Below are 14,327 nucleotides of genomic sequence, written 5' to 3' on the forward strand. Positions count from 1 at the left end.
AGTGCTCTTCTGTACCTTTGTGCCCTTCATTCATGCCATTGACATGGTTATCTGACTGACATCAGCTGTTGAGAACAGGCATTTCAAATTCATGAAACCATGAGTAGGATTTCTATTGCAACAACACATCATCACGCTGATGGATCTAAAGAAGTGCACTGTCAAAATAAACATATATTTTTGGCTTGATACCAAATGATCATGGTGCTTGGGGACCCTTGGCGTAAATGATGCCAAGTGGACAGCAAAATTCCTGTCCTTGCTGGTTAGCAGATGCAGCAGTTCAATGTAATGTTCCCAGTTTAATGAACTTACAATTTTGTTGTTCCCATTGAAAACCAGCGTTTGTTTATTGAAGAAACACACAACATCTATACTCTTCAGGATTTCTGTTCTTTCCATTGACTGTATGTAAAAGTTGGACAGAGCTTATTTGACATCACTCCTAACATTCTGAAATCTCATTTTTAGGTTTCAAGGAGTTTCAAGCATAATGAACACTTGAAAGTGGATGTAAATGTGATTGGTTAAGCCTGGCACGTGACCGCATCACATGGACAGAGGAGGAGCTATGATCCAGTAATTTATACAAAACTTTAACTAATAAAAAAAATCAATAGATACATTTTATGGAAAATGAAGTCTGGTCCAAGCGGCAAACCTCAGGTGGTAAAAAATTAAGCCTACGTGGAAGTGCAGAAAAGCTGTAATTCCAGGGAAATTCCAGCAAGGGGCAATGAAGTTCTTAAGGAATACAAGTCCCATTAAAAAATTCTGATTTCAGAGTGCAAATAAACATAAAGCCTGGTTTCAGAAAACGTTTTGATCTCTATCACTAGTTTCCACAACTGTGTATTCATATTTTCAGCAGATGCTGTGGTTTTAGTGTGCTGCGGCTCCTTTGGGCCAGACTACTTACAGTGATAATCCCGGCAGCAGTTTCCATAGTATCGACAAGAGCTCGAGCAGGAGCAGTTCCCCATGTTGTAGCCACAGTTGTAACGACAGGAGGGCTGAGCTGAGAGACACACGTTGATGTTGATATTATTCTCCAGGCATACCAACGCATATGAATTACTTCAAGATGAGTCAGTCTTCAGATTCATGTACCTGTCGTTGGAATATGTGGAGCCCGTGTAGTAGTTGTAGTGGGGCAATAATCTGTTTGACAAAGAGACAAATGTAAGGATTTAAAGGAACAGTAAGTAAGAAATGTACTATTACCAGGGGGACCCAAAAGTCCCTGGACTGTGGTTATAACTTTTCATTTTTTTATTTTCACATTCAATCAACACTGTCACCTTCAAAGTACTCTCCTTCAGCTTGAATACAGCGCTGCAGCCGGGATTTCCATTGCTCAAAGCAGTCGGCAAACTCGTGCGTAATGATCGCTTTAAGAGCGTTCTTCGATTTTTTCTGCACCTCTTCCTCATCATCAAATCTCCACCCCTTCAGTGTCTTTTTCATTCTTGGGAAGAGACAGAAGTCGCAAGATGCTAAATCGAGGGAGCCACAGCACTTCGACTTAAAAGTCCTGGTTGACGGTTTGCCCCAGCAGCACAAACTCGCTGTGAACCATCCCTTTGACGTCAAAAAAGCAGATCAGCTTCGATTTTGCGGACATTTTCCTCTGTGCGGGAGGTGGAGGGTCGGCCGGAGCGAGGCGGGTCTTCGATGGACATCTGACCACTCTTGAAGCGCCCATAGACCTGTGTTCTCCCCAGAGCCTCATCTTTGTACGCGGTGTGGATCATGGTGAGTGTTTCTGTTGCCGTTTTTCCCAGTAGAAAACAAAATCGGGTTCTGCCATTTTCGGATTTTTTGAAGAAGGGAGCAGGACTGTAATAACATAAACACTGCCTGTGAGCTGCCTGTGCGTCTTTGGGAGGTGAAAATGTTCACAGTTATGCTTAAGGCTATGCTATAACGACATATAATGGCCAAAAGTCTGAAATCTTTCTTGTTTTTTTTTTTGTTTTTTTTTATAACCACAGTCCAGAAACTTTTGGATCTCCCCTCGTATATTACTTAAAATCATTCAGTGTTTTCACTTGTCATTGAAGAAACACGCTGTTGATGTACTCACAGTTGTAGTTGTGGCAACAGTTCCCATAATATCGACAGTTGCTTCTGCAGGAGCAGTTTCCCATGTCTCTGCCACAATTGTAACGACAGGAAGGTTGATCTGAAAGACATTTTTCAGTTTTTTATTTGAATGGAATACACAAACATACAAATAAAATAAAGTGTTTGCTGTCCACAAATCCATACCTGTGGTGAAGTCAGGGGTTGTGTGTGATGCTTCAGTAGAACTGGTTGTATTGCTTTGGTCCGGCTGACTAGTTGTGTAGTTGCAGTGAGCTAAAAAAGAAAAAAAAAATCCATAACATAGATCAATGAAAAAGCTCACACATCTTCATGTTTGGAACAAAATCTATCCCATGATGAGATATATTTTGTTTCAAACATGAAGAAAAGTCCCCACAGACAGATGGGATTCCTATGTGTCTGTGTGGACTTCTCTGGGCTTTCTGGTTTCCTCCAACCTTCCAAGTAAAGTACATATTTAGTTAGCTGGTGAGTAAAAATGCATCGAAGTGTTAATCCAGTAAGTGTTTAACTGTCTCTCTCTGTTGACCCTTGGTGTGCACCTTTTCCATTGAATATCCATATATTGATGGATGAGTTTTCTGTTTTAGAAGAACAATGAAAGATACAAAATTCCAACAAATTAATGACCAGTTTCTCGATGTCATGTGGGACCCTCTATGCTTCCAATGTGCAACAAACTGGGATATACTGAATTTTTTTATTTTTTTTTCCAAGAGGAGCTTTTAAGTATAAAGCTTCTCTTGTTAACATGCTTTTTTTTTTATTTCATTTTATATTTATTTGAGTACTGATACATATTATTGCTGGACCTGACAGGGGGACAGAAAGGGAAAGAAAAACAAGTGAACAGACAAGCCGACAACAAGGGGGTGAAGAGAGGAGAAGGAAGAGTGCAAGGACAAGACAATCTTTTCTTTTTTTTCCAGACAATCGACTACTGCACGTATATAATGATATGAGAGAGGGCATCTTACGGACTTTTGTTGGAGAATATAGCTGGTAGCAAATTAGGGCGTGCAAACTGAGGATTCAGGTATGAAATTACACCAGAGCATTCAGGAGAGATCTGCTACAGATCACCATTAGTCTAACCCACCACAAGAAAACAAGGTAACTGAGTCCACATGTAGAGTGTGAAGAGTAATAAAAACATCAGCGTGATCATGCAAATGTGATAGTGATAGTGACCATTCATATATGACCTCTGACCCCTGACAAGAGCAGAAGCAGGACAGAGAGGCCTTCAGGGCCCAGATAACCGGCGGCCATCCCAGAACCCAGAGCCAAGCTGCTCCCCCAGGCAGACGTCCACCGTCCAGAAGAGGGCAGAGGAAAGTTACTGTATATAATGAGCTGTGTTTTTGTCAGCAACTATATTTCTGTAATGTGTTTCTTGTGCCATACAATCGGTGGCATAGAAGCATTAGGAAGGCCGACAATTCTCCGGCCTCATGTTAGGGGGGTAATGATGCCAGGCGGTGGCAGTAGAATAAGCCATTTAAGGGTAGCGTGTCAAGTGCTGAGTCGTCAATTTTTTTCTTTTCACCTTGTCATACATTCCGGATGGAGGATTATATTCAGAAGCAAAAACAATTCTCAACTTTGGTTCTGTTCAAAGGAGGAAATAATAGCGAAATGAAGACCGACGCCAGAGCGATGAAGCATTGTTCAATGTCTAATTCTGATTTTTACCTCAAAATTTTCTGAATAAATTCATAAAAATTTGAGAAGGAGTATAAATGTGTAAAAAACATATGATGTGGATGGAGACAGTGAAGCAAAATCTCACAACAATCATGGTCTTTCATCTTCTTCCTTTTTATTATTTTATTCTGATGAATTGACTTATTTTTTATTTACTCCTATGCCTTACACTTCGTTTGCTCTAAGCATAGAGGGGAAATCATTTTGTGAATATTTTAATATTTTTTTCCGAAGTGACGTTCAAGAAAAAAATCAGAAATTGTCTTCATCTGGCTAACCTGTGTGATAATATTAGAGTGGCTAAATTTGTGAATAAAATGACTTTCTCACTTCTGAATTATTTTTTGTGTTATTCAGTATAAAAGACAAAGACTCTCCAGCATGTCCGAGGTCTTCCCCAGGGTCTCCTGTTAGCGGAGATCTGCTTTCCCGAGGCTCCCCAGGGAGGCGTCCAGGAGGCAACCTCAACAGAAGACCAAGCCACCTCAGCTGGCTCCTCTTCATGTGGAGGAGCAGCATCTCTACTCCGAGCTCCTCTCTGGTGACTGAGCTCCTCACCCGATCTCTGAGGGAATGCCCAGTCACCGTACGCTTGTATCCACGACCATGTCATTTTGATCATGACCCCAAGCTTACAACCATAGTTGAGTGTCCAGATTTTCGCCTAGCTATCTGTCGTAACTAGCGAACTCCAAGAATGTACGGCAGATACAACTCACACAGGAAACACACTCAGCTGCACTACATAGTCTGCTCCCCATGATTCCTGCACTACTAAAATCAGATGATAAACGCCTTGACTCTCTCTAATAGTAACAGTTGATTTTGCAGGTTGTAAACCTAAAACACAAACATATATTCTAGCATCAGTCATTCAACATTACACTTCTTAAGAACATTATTGTTTTCAACATTAACTCACTGACACCATGTACAATCTTGATAATGAACCCACACTAATGAACACACCACGAAGCAACCCCCCTTGCAACAAACTTCAATATACATCCCTCATACAATTCCAAACACACACATTAACCATTTTCATATGTGAAAAAACAATGATAATCAAACACAAATATGCAATCTTTCTCATAAAAATAACATAAATAATATTTCCATCTCTTTCCTCACTGGCAAGTTATTTAGTGAGAGTATTAGTAAAAACTGACCCGTAAATCTGGCACTTTGCCTTTCGGCTCAGGTCCCTCTTCACCACAAAGGACCAATACAACAATTGCATCACTGCCGCTGCACCAATCTGCTTGTCAATTTCATGTTTCATCTCTCCCCCACTCGTGAACAAAACCCCAAGATACTTGAACTCCTCCACTTGGGGCAGGGTCTCTCCACTGTCCTGAAGAGGGCAGACCACCTTCTTCTGGTCAAGGATCATGGCCTTGGATTTAGAGGTGCTGATCCTCATCCCCATCGCTTCACACTCAGCTGAAAACCACCCCAGTGCATGCTATAGATACGGGTTCAATGACACCAATAGGACAATATCGTCTGCAAAAAGAAAAAGATAAAACTAGGATTTCAAACTTGGTGATATAAAATAATGCATCATGTCTGTGTGTCCCTGACTCCTTTTGTGAGTAAGATGGCAACTGTGTTAGTGCTGTCGATGTACTCACAGCTGTAATCGGAGCAACAGTCTCTCATGCGTTGACATGCAGTGTCGCACCAGCAGCTTCCCATGTTTCTGCCACAGTTGCCACGACAGGAGGGCTCAACTGGGAGACACAGGAAAGTAATTTGTTGAAGTCATACATACACAACAGGGGTGGACTGGCCATCCGGCATAGCGGGTTCTGTCCCAGTGGGCCAGTGCCTCCATCGAGAGGGTTGATCAGCAATGACTCTGCCTCAACATTATGTTTAGTTAATTACAAAGTAAACCAGAACTGTTCAGTTGGCGGCCCTCCCATGATACATTGCAGTCCAGTAAAAGCAACCAGCTCTGTGATCGCCACAGTACAGTGAGGAGCAGTCATCAGAAGCAGATGAAGCAGAGCCTCAAATGTTTCAAAAATGTTATCATGTTTGGCCTGAATTTCCAAACTTTAGCCGAAGTGCAGAAACAATGGAAAAGACAGGCAGCCAGTTTGTCTGTATCATGGTCGAGGGCGCTCGACAGTCACTCTTACTCTACAGCTGCAGAGAAAGACACCACCCGATAAATGTGTATTTACAATCTCCACTTTTTACATAATAAAGGATTGTCAATTCAGGATCAAACTATTTTCTAAACTGGACTTTCTCTTGAAGCAGGAGGTAATAATGTAAGGGATCTTTCTCCAGAAGGACTTTCATATGAATTCCATTTCATTCCATTTATAAGTAAAAGTCAGACCATAAGAACTTTTTTTTTCCACGTAGTCAAAATATCTAACTAGCGAAGTTGGCTGAGAGAGACAGAAATTCTACAGGCACTCTCTGGTTAAAGACTAATGTCCAAAGGCCGACTCATTTGTTAACGTGCCTCAACAAACCCGTTAGCAGTCCCATATCTTTTGCTCACTTATATTTTTTGTTGGCATCTTCAGTTTGATCGTTCCACTTTAATGTGTATTAATGATGTCATAATGCCATGATATTGAGCTGTGTGTTTCTGATACCTTTGTCCAATCCATTCACGTTCATTAATGGAGAAAAATTATTACAAACGTTTTTCAAAGTGCTGCACTCCAGTATGCCACTGCAACCCATAACAGCCTCAGTAACAAACATCAAGTAAAATCCAACTTTTCTGCCAGTTTTAATCCTTACGTTTCAGAAATCAGTGCTTGATGGAGTCAGCTGATCATGTTGTGGGCTGGCGTGGGCCACAAATGCCAGGGATGATTTTTTGCCATAGTCCACCCCAATATGTGTCATGGTATTATAGATATCTTTTAGTTTTTCACATATTGTTAGTGAAGGAAATCCCATACCTGTTGTGAAGTTAACTGTGGACCATTGACAGAAAAACAAAGAAAAGACAGATTATTTTTTTCGATTTGTGAATGACTTCACTCTAAAATTATGCTTGTCAAGTCAAAGTTAATTTTAGAATATCTTCATACACAGAAATACTTACCGTTAAATTATATAGCTGGTCAGATATTACTAATTAGGTGGAGTTTTTTATTCATACTAACTGCGACATGGTTTATTCTTTCAAATATACAGTTCGAACATTTGCTTTTATGTTGACTGACATCACATTACTTAACTCTGGAGCTCTCCAAAACTTCCCTGTTTCTCACTGGGAAGTTTCCAAATTGATAGCATACATATATATCTTTCCCACTGCACAGTTGGATTTCTTTCACTTACAAGTTATTCATCATGACTGCATAACACATTATCTTTTCATTACACAATCTCCTTCAAAGACATTTTTCAGTTTTTTATTTGAATACACAAATATACAAATAAAATAAAGTGTTTGCTATCCACAAATTCATACCTGTGGTGAAGTCAGGGGTTGTGTGTGATGCTTCAGTAGAACTGGTTGTCGTGCTTTGGTCCGGTTGACTAGTTGTGTAGTTGCAGTGAGCTGAAAAAAAAAAATCCATATCAAAGATCAATGAAAAAGCTCACACATCTTCATGTTTGGAACAAAATCTATCCCATGATGAGATATATTTTGTTTCAAACATGAAAAAAAGTTCCCACAGACAGATGGGATTCCTATCTGTCTGTGCAGACTTCTCTGGGCTTTCTGGTTTCCTCCAACCTTCCAAGTAAAGTGCATATTGAGTTAGCTGGTGAGTAAATTTGCATCAAAGTGTTAATCTAGTAAATATTTAACTGTCTCTCTCTGTTGACCCTTGGTGTGCACCTTTTCCATTGAATATCCATATATTGATGGATGAGTTTTCTGTTTTCTGATGATGTCCACCACCACGGCAGTCACGGGAGAGCTTACGACCACAGCTCCGAGCAGCTGCTTTGACAATGGAGGTTGAGAACACGGTCCACTCGGACTCAATGTCCCCAGCCTCCCTCGGGATATGAGAGATTTTCTCCAGGAGGTGGGAGTTGAAAGCCATGCTGACAGAGGTTTCCACCAGACATTCCCAACAGACACTGACAACACTTTTGGGCCCACAGTGAGAAGTGGCATGGTGTGGGTTGCATCCCTACACTTTTGGATTGGGGATAGGTGCCTCACAGCTATTTCAGCTTCAGGGAGTTTTTTCCTTTCCACAGTCGCTTATGCTTGCTCACGTGGATCTGTTGGGTTTTCTCTGTAAAAGTGTCTAGAAATGACTATGTTGTAATTGGCACTTCATAAAGAAAAGCTGAATTGAAAAAAGCTGAATTGGGCCTAACAGCAGTGTAGAGTACAGGGCCTTCTTGGAGTCCCTGGGAGGGGTGCTGGACAGCGCCCCAACTGGGGACTCCATTGTTCTACTGGAGGACTGACGCCGGGAACGCACTGGACGCGGAAGCGTAGCGGAGGCGCCGCGCGCGCCGCGCGCGTCTCCGCGCCGGCGCTTGGCTGTTCGCACTGGAGGCGCCTGCGCTCTCCGCGCTGGTCACACATCGGCTGCACTCGGCTCGCTCCGTCAGCTCTCGGTTTTCACGTTTGTTCCCTGTTCCCTCTGTCTCGCTCTGCCAGTATGGATGTGTGTGTTTTGGTGACCTGTGGAGAGACTTTTTCTCCTCCTGTCTTTTTTTCTGCATCAAGTGAATGTCTGTCGCTGTGTGTGTGTGTGTGTGTGTGTGTGTGTGTGTGTGTGTGTGTGTGTGTGTGTGTGTTTGGGTGCGTACATGTGTATGTCTGTTTGTGTGTCCATCTGTCTTGTGATTAGACCCAAGTGACAAATTATAGACGGACGAGCAACACCGTCCGTAACTAATCGTTATTTAATTTGTTATATTTTGAAAATTGACTGGATTCTCTTGCCTTTTCTGTTTCCGACTTCCTGTCTGGTCCGATCTGCTTGATCCAGCTTGACACATGGCGCTCCCGGCGCTCGCGGCTCGCGTGAAAAATAGAACGAAGCGGAGCGGGCGCGCTGCAGAGCGCGAGCCGCGGCGTGCGCGGCGCTCCACTGCGCGTTCGGTGCGGCCGGTTAGATAGGTTAACATGGGAGGCGATCAGAAGCGCAGTGCGCGGCGCTACCGCGCGCGGCGCTTCCGCGTCCAGTGCGTTCGGGCCGTTACACACCCACGTGGGCAGCGACAATGAGACCTGAAGGGGGTTGATGGAGAGACACAGCTTCCTCTATCTGAACGAGAGTGGTGTTCTTGGACAATGATAAATTTTGCAAGTCATTTGTCCAATAGGTCTCATGTGCATCTCAAAACAACACGACACATTGAGGAAGAGTGTCACAGCTGTGAAGTATCCAAATGCAAAATGACAAAATAATCCAAAAATCCTTTGGCCAGAACATGTAATGAGAAATTGTGCAGAAAACCAATGAAGTCTTCATATTCTTCCACATTAAAGGAGAATTATGCAACTTTTGCTCTCGCGCTCCCCCTACTGGTCTCCTGGGAAAGCTCACAGTGAAAGTGTAAAAGTTCTCTGCACCCCCCCCCCCCCCCCCCCCCCCCCCCCCCCGCCCCACCGCATGCGAAGAGCGTCCCACTCCTGTTTCCTTTTTTTCCGCTCGTCAGACAAACGTTTTCTCTGTCTTTTGGTTCGGCTATCCGTGATTACCTACAGGTGGTGTTGCTAATGCTAGCGAGGGTTTCATGTTTGTTTTCTGCGCTTTTATGCTTGTACTTATGAGCGCCGTAAAGCAGGTTTGTTCTCGCGAGATTTACTCGGGTCTGATCCTCTGAAAGTTGCAAGTGCTGTTTTCAGGAAACAGACACCGGGGGGAGAGGAGGGACCGGCCAATCACCACGCCAAGTCTTTGTTTACCCAACAGGGACTCTGAAAAACATTTATTGAGGTAAAAAAGTTGCGCAGTTCTGCTTTAACTGAGCTATTTGACAGAAAAAAGAAAAGATAAAACTTGGATTTCAAACTTCGTGATATAAAATAATGCATCATGTCTGTGTGTCCCTGACTCCTTTTGTGAGTGAGATGGCAACTGTGTTAGTGCTGTCGATGTACTCACCGCTGTAATCATGGCAACAGTCTCCAGCGTTTTGACATGCAGTGTCGCACCAGCAGCTTCCCATGTTTCTGCCACAGTTGCCACGACAGGAGGGCTCAACTGGGATACACAGGAAAGTCATTCGTTGAAATCATACATACAAGACAGGGGTGGACTGTCCATCCGGCATAGCGGGTTCTGTCCCAGTGGGCCAGTGTCTCCATCGAGAGGGTTGATCAGCAATGACTCTGCCTCAACATTATGTTTAGTTAATTACAAAGTAAACCAGAACTGTTCAGTTGGCGGCCCTCCCATGATACATTGCAGTCCAGTAAAAGCAACCGGCTCTGTGATCGCCACAGTACAGTGAGTAGCAGTCATCAGAAGCAGATGAAGCAGAGCCTCAAATGTTTCAAAAATATTATCATGTTTTGGTTGAATTTCCAAACTTTAGCCGAAGTGCAGAAACAATGAAAAAAGATAGGCAGGTAGTTCATCTGTATCATGGTCGAGGGCACTCGACAGTCTGCACAGTCTTACTCTACAGCTGCAGAGAAAGACACCACCCGATAAATGTGTATTTACAATCTCCACTTTTTACATAATAAAGGATTCTCAATTCAGGATCAAACTATTTTCTAAACTGGACTTTCACTTGAAGCAGGAGGTAATAATGTGAGGGATCTTTCTCCAGAAGGACTTTCATATGAATTCCATTCCATTCCATTTATAAGTAAAAGTCAGACCATAAGAACTTTTTTTTCCATCTACTCTCAATATCTAACTAGCGAAGTTGGCTGAGAGAGACAGAAATTCTACAGGCACTCTCTGGTTAAAGACTAATGTCCAAAGGCCGACTCATTTGTTAGAGCAAGTGTGCCTCAACACACCCGTTACCAGTCCCATCTCTTTTGCTCACTTATAGTTTTTGTTGGCATCGTCAGTTTGATCATTCCACTTTAAATGTGTATTACTGATGTCATAATGCCATGATATTGAGCTGTGTGTTTCTGATACCTTTGTCCAATCCATTCACGTTCATTAATGGAGAAAAATTATTACAAACGTTTTTCAAAGTACTGCACTCCAGTATGCCACTGCAACCCATAACAGCCTCAGTAACAAACATCAAGTAAAATCCAACTTTTCTGCCAGTTTTAATCCTTGCATTTCAGAAATCAGTGCTTGATGGAGTCAACTGATCATGTTGTGGGCTGGCGTGGGCCACAATGCCAGGGATGATTTTTTGCCATAGTCCACCCCAATATGTGTCATGGTATTATAGATATCTTTTAGTTTTTCACATATTGTTAGTGAAGGAAATCCCATACCTGTTGTGAAGTTAGCTGTGGACCATTGACAGGAAAACAAAGAAAAGACAAAGATTATTTTTTTCAATTTGTGAATGACTTCACTCTAAAATTATGTTTAATGTTAATCTTAGAATTTCTTCATACACAGAAATACTTACCGTTAATGGTAACGCTTCCGTTTACGGTACTGTAATTACCATGTATTAACATGGTAATTGTAAGGTAAGTACCATGTAATAAGGAGAAGTTACTGTAAAGTTACCATGTGATTACAGGGTACTATGTAGCTAATTACCTAGTACTTTTAGAGTAATTACCAAGCCAAATCCAGGCAAATACCAAGTAACTACCTGGTAGTAAGTATTAATTACTGGGTAATTATAATGTATATAGCAACTCTGTTGTTAATTGCCAAGTACTTACTAAGTAATTGCTAAGTAATTACCATGTAATCACTGGGAAATGGAAGACTTTTTACCAGGTATTACTAGGTACTGCTAGGTGTGTACGCTATGTATTTCCCTAGTAGTCAAGTGGTTTTTACTACTTACCCGGTAATTTCTTAGTGTTTCCCAGTAACTACAACATTTACCTGGTAATTACGGTTGAACTGTACTGCAAAATGAAGTGAGGCCTGTTTCTACGCTATTATCTGGTAACTACTTGTTCGTTACCCAGGAACTGCAAAAATACCTACCTCGAAATTGCATAGTTATTAAAATGGATTTGTACTGTAAAAGGAAGTGAGGGCTGTTTCCTTGTTATTACATGGTAATTACTCATTTGTTACCCAGTAAATCGAAAAATATCTACCTGGAAATTACATAGTTATTAAAGTGCAACTGTACTGTAAAAGGAAGTGAGGTCTGTTTCCATGTTATTACCTGGTAATTACTCAGTATTTAGCCCATTACTAGGAAACTTTCACATTACCCCACACACTTGCACCAAAAATGCAGCAAACCCGATCAGTATCTGTGATACAGTCTCTGAAAAGCACACTGTATCTGTCAGGAGATCAGTTTCCAACAAAAACCACCATCACCAGCCATTGAAGTTAAACTCCATTTGATTAAAATGTTTATCTTTGGAAGCTCTCTTGTTTTTGCATGTCTGTCACAGTGAGGTGCTTGGAGTGAGGAAGTGTAATAATAATGCGTTCATCTTAATGTAATGTGATGGCTGGTGATGGTGGTTTTTGATAGAAACTCTGATCTCCTGACAGATACAGTGTGCTGTTCAGCGACTGTATCACAGACACTGATGGGGTTTGCTGCATTTTTGGTGCAAGTGTGTGGGGTTATGTGAAAGTTTCCTGGTAAAGGGCTAAATACTGAGTAATTACCAGGTAATAACATGGAAACAGACCTCACTTCTTTTTACAGTACAAATCCACTTTAATAACTATGCAATTTCGAGGTAGGTATTTTTGCAGTTCCTGGGTAACGAATAAGTAGTTACCAGGTAATAATGTGGAAACAGGCCTCACTTCCTTTTACAGTATAGTTCAACCGTAATTACCAGGTAAATGTTGTAGTTACTGGGAAATACTAAGAAATTACCGGGTAAGTAGTAAAAACCACTTGACTACTAGGGAAATACATAGCGTACACACCTAGCAGTACCTAGTAATACCTGGTAAAAAGTCTTCCATTTCCCAGTGATTACATGGTAATTACTTAGCAATTACTTAGTAAGTACTTGGCAATTAACAACAGAGTTGCTATATACATTATAATTACCCAGTAATTAATACTTACTACCAGGTAGTTACTTGGTATTTGCCTGGATTTGGCTTGGTAATTACTCTAAAAGTACTAGGTAATTAGCTACATAGTACCCTGTAATCACATGGTAACTTTACAGTAACTTCTCCTTATTACATGGTACTTACCTTACAATTACCATGTTAATACATGGTAATTACCATGTTAATACATGGTAATTACAGTACCGTGAAAGGAAGCGTTACCTCCAAAACTTCCAAATTGGTCACAAACATTATCTTTCCCACTGCAAAGTTGGACTTCATTAACTTACAAGTTATTCGTCATGACTGCATAACATATTCTCTTTTCACTATACAATCTCCTTCAGTCAGACACTGGTTGAAACAAACATACACAGTGAAAATTACATTCCAGCCACATGCGTGATGGTGACAAACATGACAAAAAAATATATAGGATGTAAAACACCTTTCCATAAAGAAGGGGAAAAAACAGAATTAAACACTGACTAGTTTCATGCTTCCTGGCTCATGTTGCAGCTATAAATTCAAAAATATGACTGGTATTTTGGATGGAAGCCAAACACAGCAAAAGTAACAAGAGACAGTGACATACTGGAGGGCAACATATTGGAAAGCGTTTGTAATATTTTATCTCCATTTATGAAAGTGGATGGATTGGAAACTGACGATGCCAACAAAAACTAAAAATGTGCAAGATTTGTAAAACTAGAAATTAAGGCATATGAGTTGTATTTGTTTGCATTAGATTGCACAGGTCTACCTGATGCCATGGCCAGTGCCTTAATTTCTATTTCTACAAATGTTGCGCATTTTTACTTTTTGTTGGCATTGCAAGTTTAATCATTCCACTTTAATGTGTATTTTTGATGTGACAATGTCATTACATTGAGTTGTGTGTTTCTGATACCTTTGTCCAATCCATTCACTTTCATAAATGGAGATAAAATATTACAAACGCTTGTCAAAGTACTGCACTCCAGTATGTCACTGCAACCCATAACAGTCTCAGTTACAAACATGGAGTAAAATCCAACCTGGCCACAAATGCCAGGGCTGATTTTTTGCGATAGTCCACCCCAATATGTGAAAGTGTATCATAGATATGTTTCAGTTTTTCACATATTGTTAGTGAAGGAAATCACATACCTGTTGTGACGCCAGCTGTGGACCATTGACAGGAAAACAAAGAAAAGACAAAGATTACTTTTTTTAATTTGTGATTGACTTCACACTAAAATTATGCTTGCCAAGTCAATGTTATTCTTAGAATTTATTCATACACAGAAATACTTACCGTTAATTCATTTCGCTGGTCAGATTGTACTAAGTAGGTGGAGCTTTTCATTCACACTGACTGTGACATGGTTTGTCCTTTCAAATATACAATTTGCACATTTG

The sequence above is a fragment of the Salarias fasciatus genome, chromosome 13, assembly GCF_902148845.1.
Source record: "Salarias fasciatus chromosome 13, fSalaFa1.1, whole genome shotgun sequence".
Taxonomy (NCBI): domain Eukaryota; kingdom Metazoa; phylum Chordata; class Actinopteri; order Blenniiformes; family Blenniidae; genus Salarias; species Salarias fasciatus.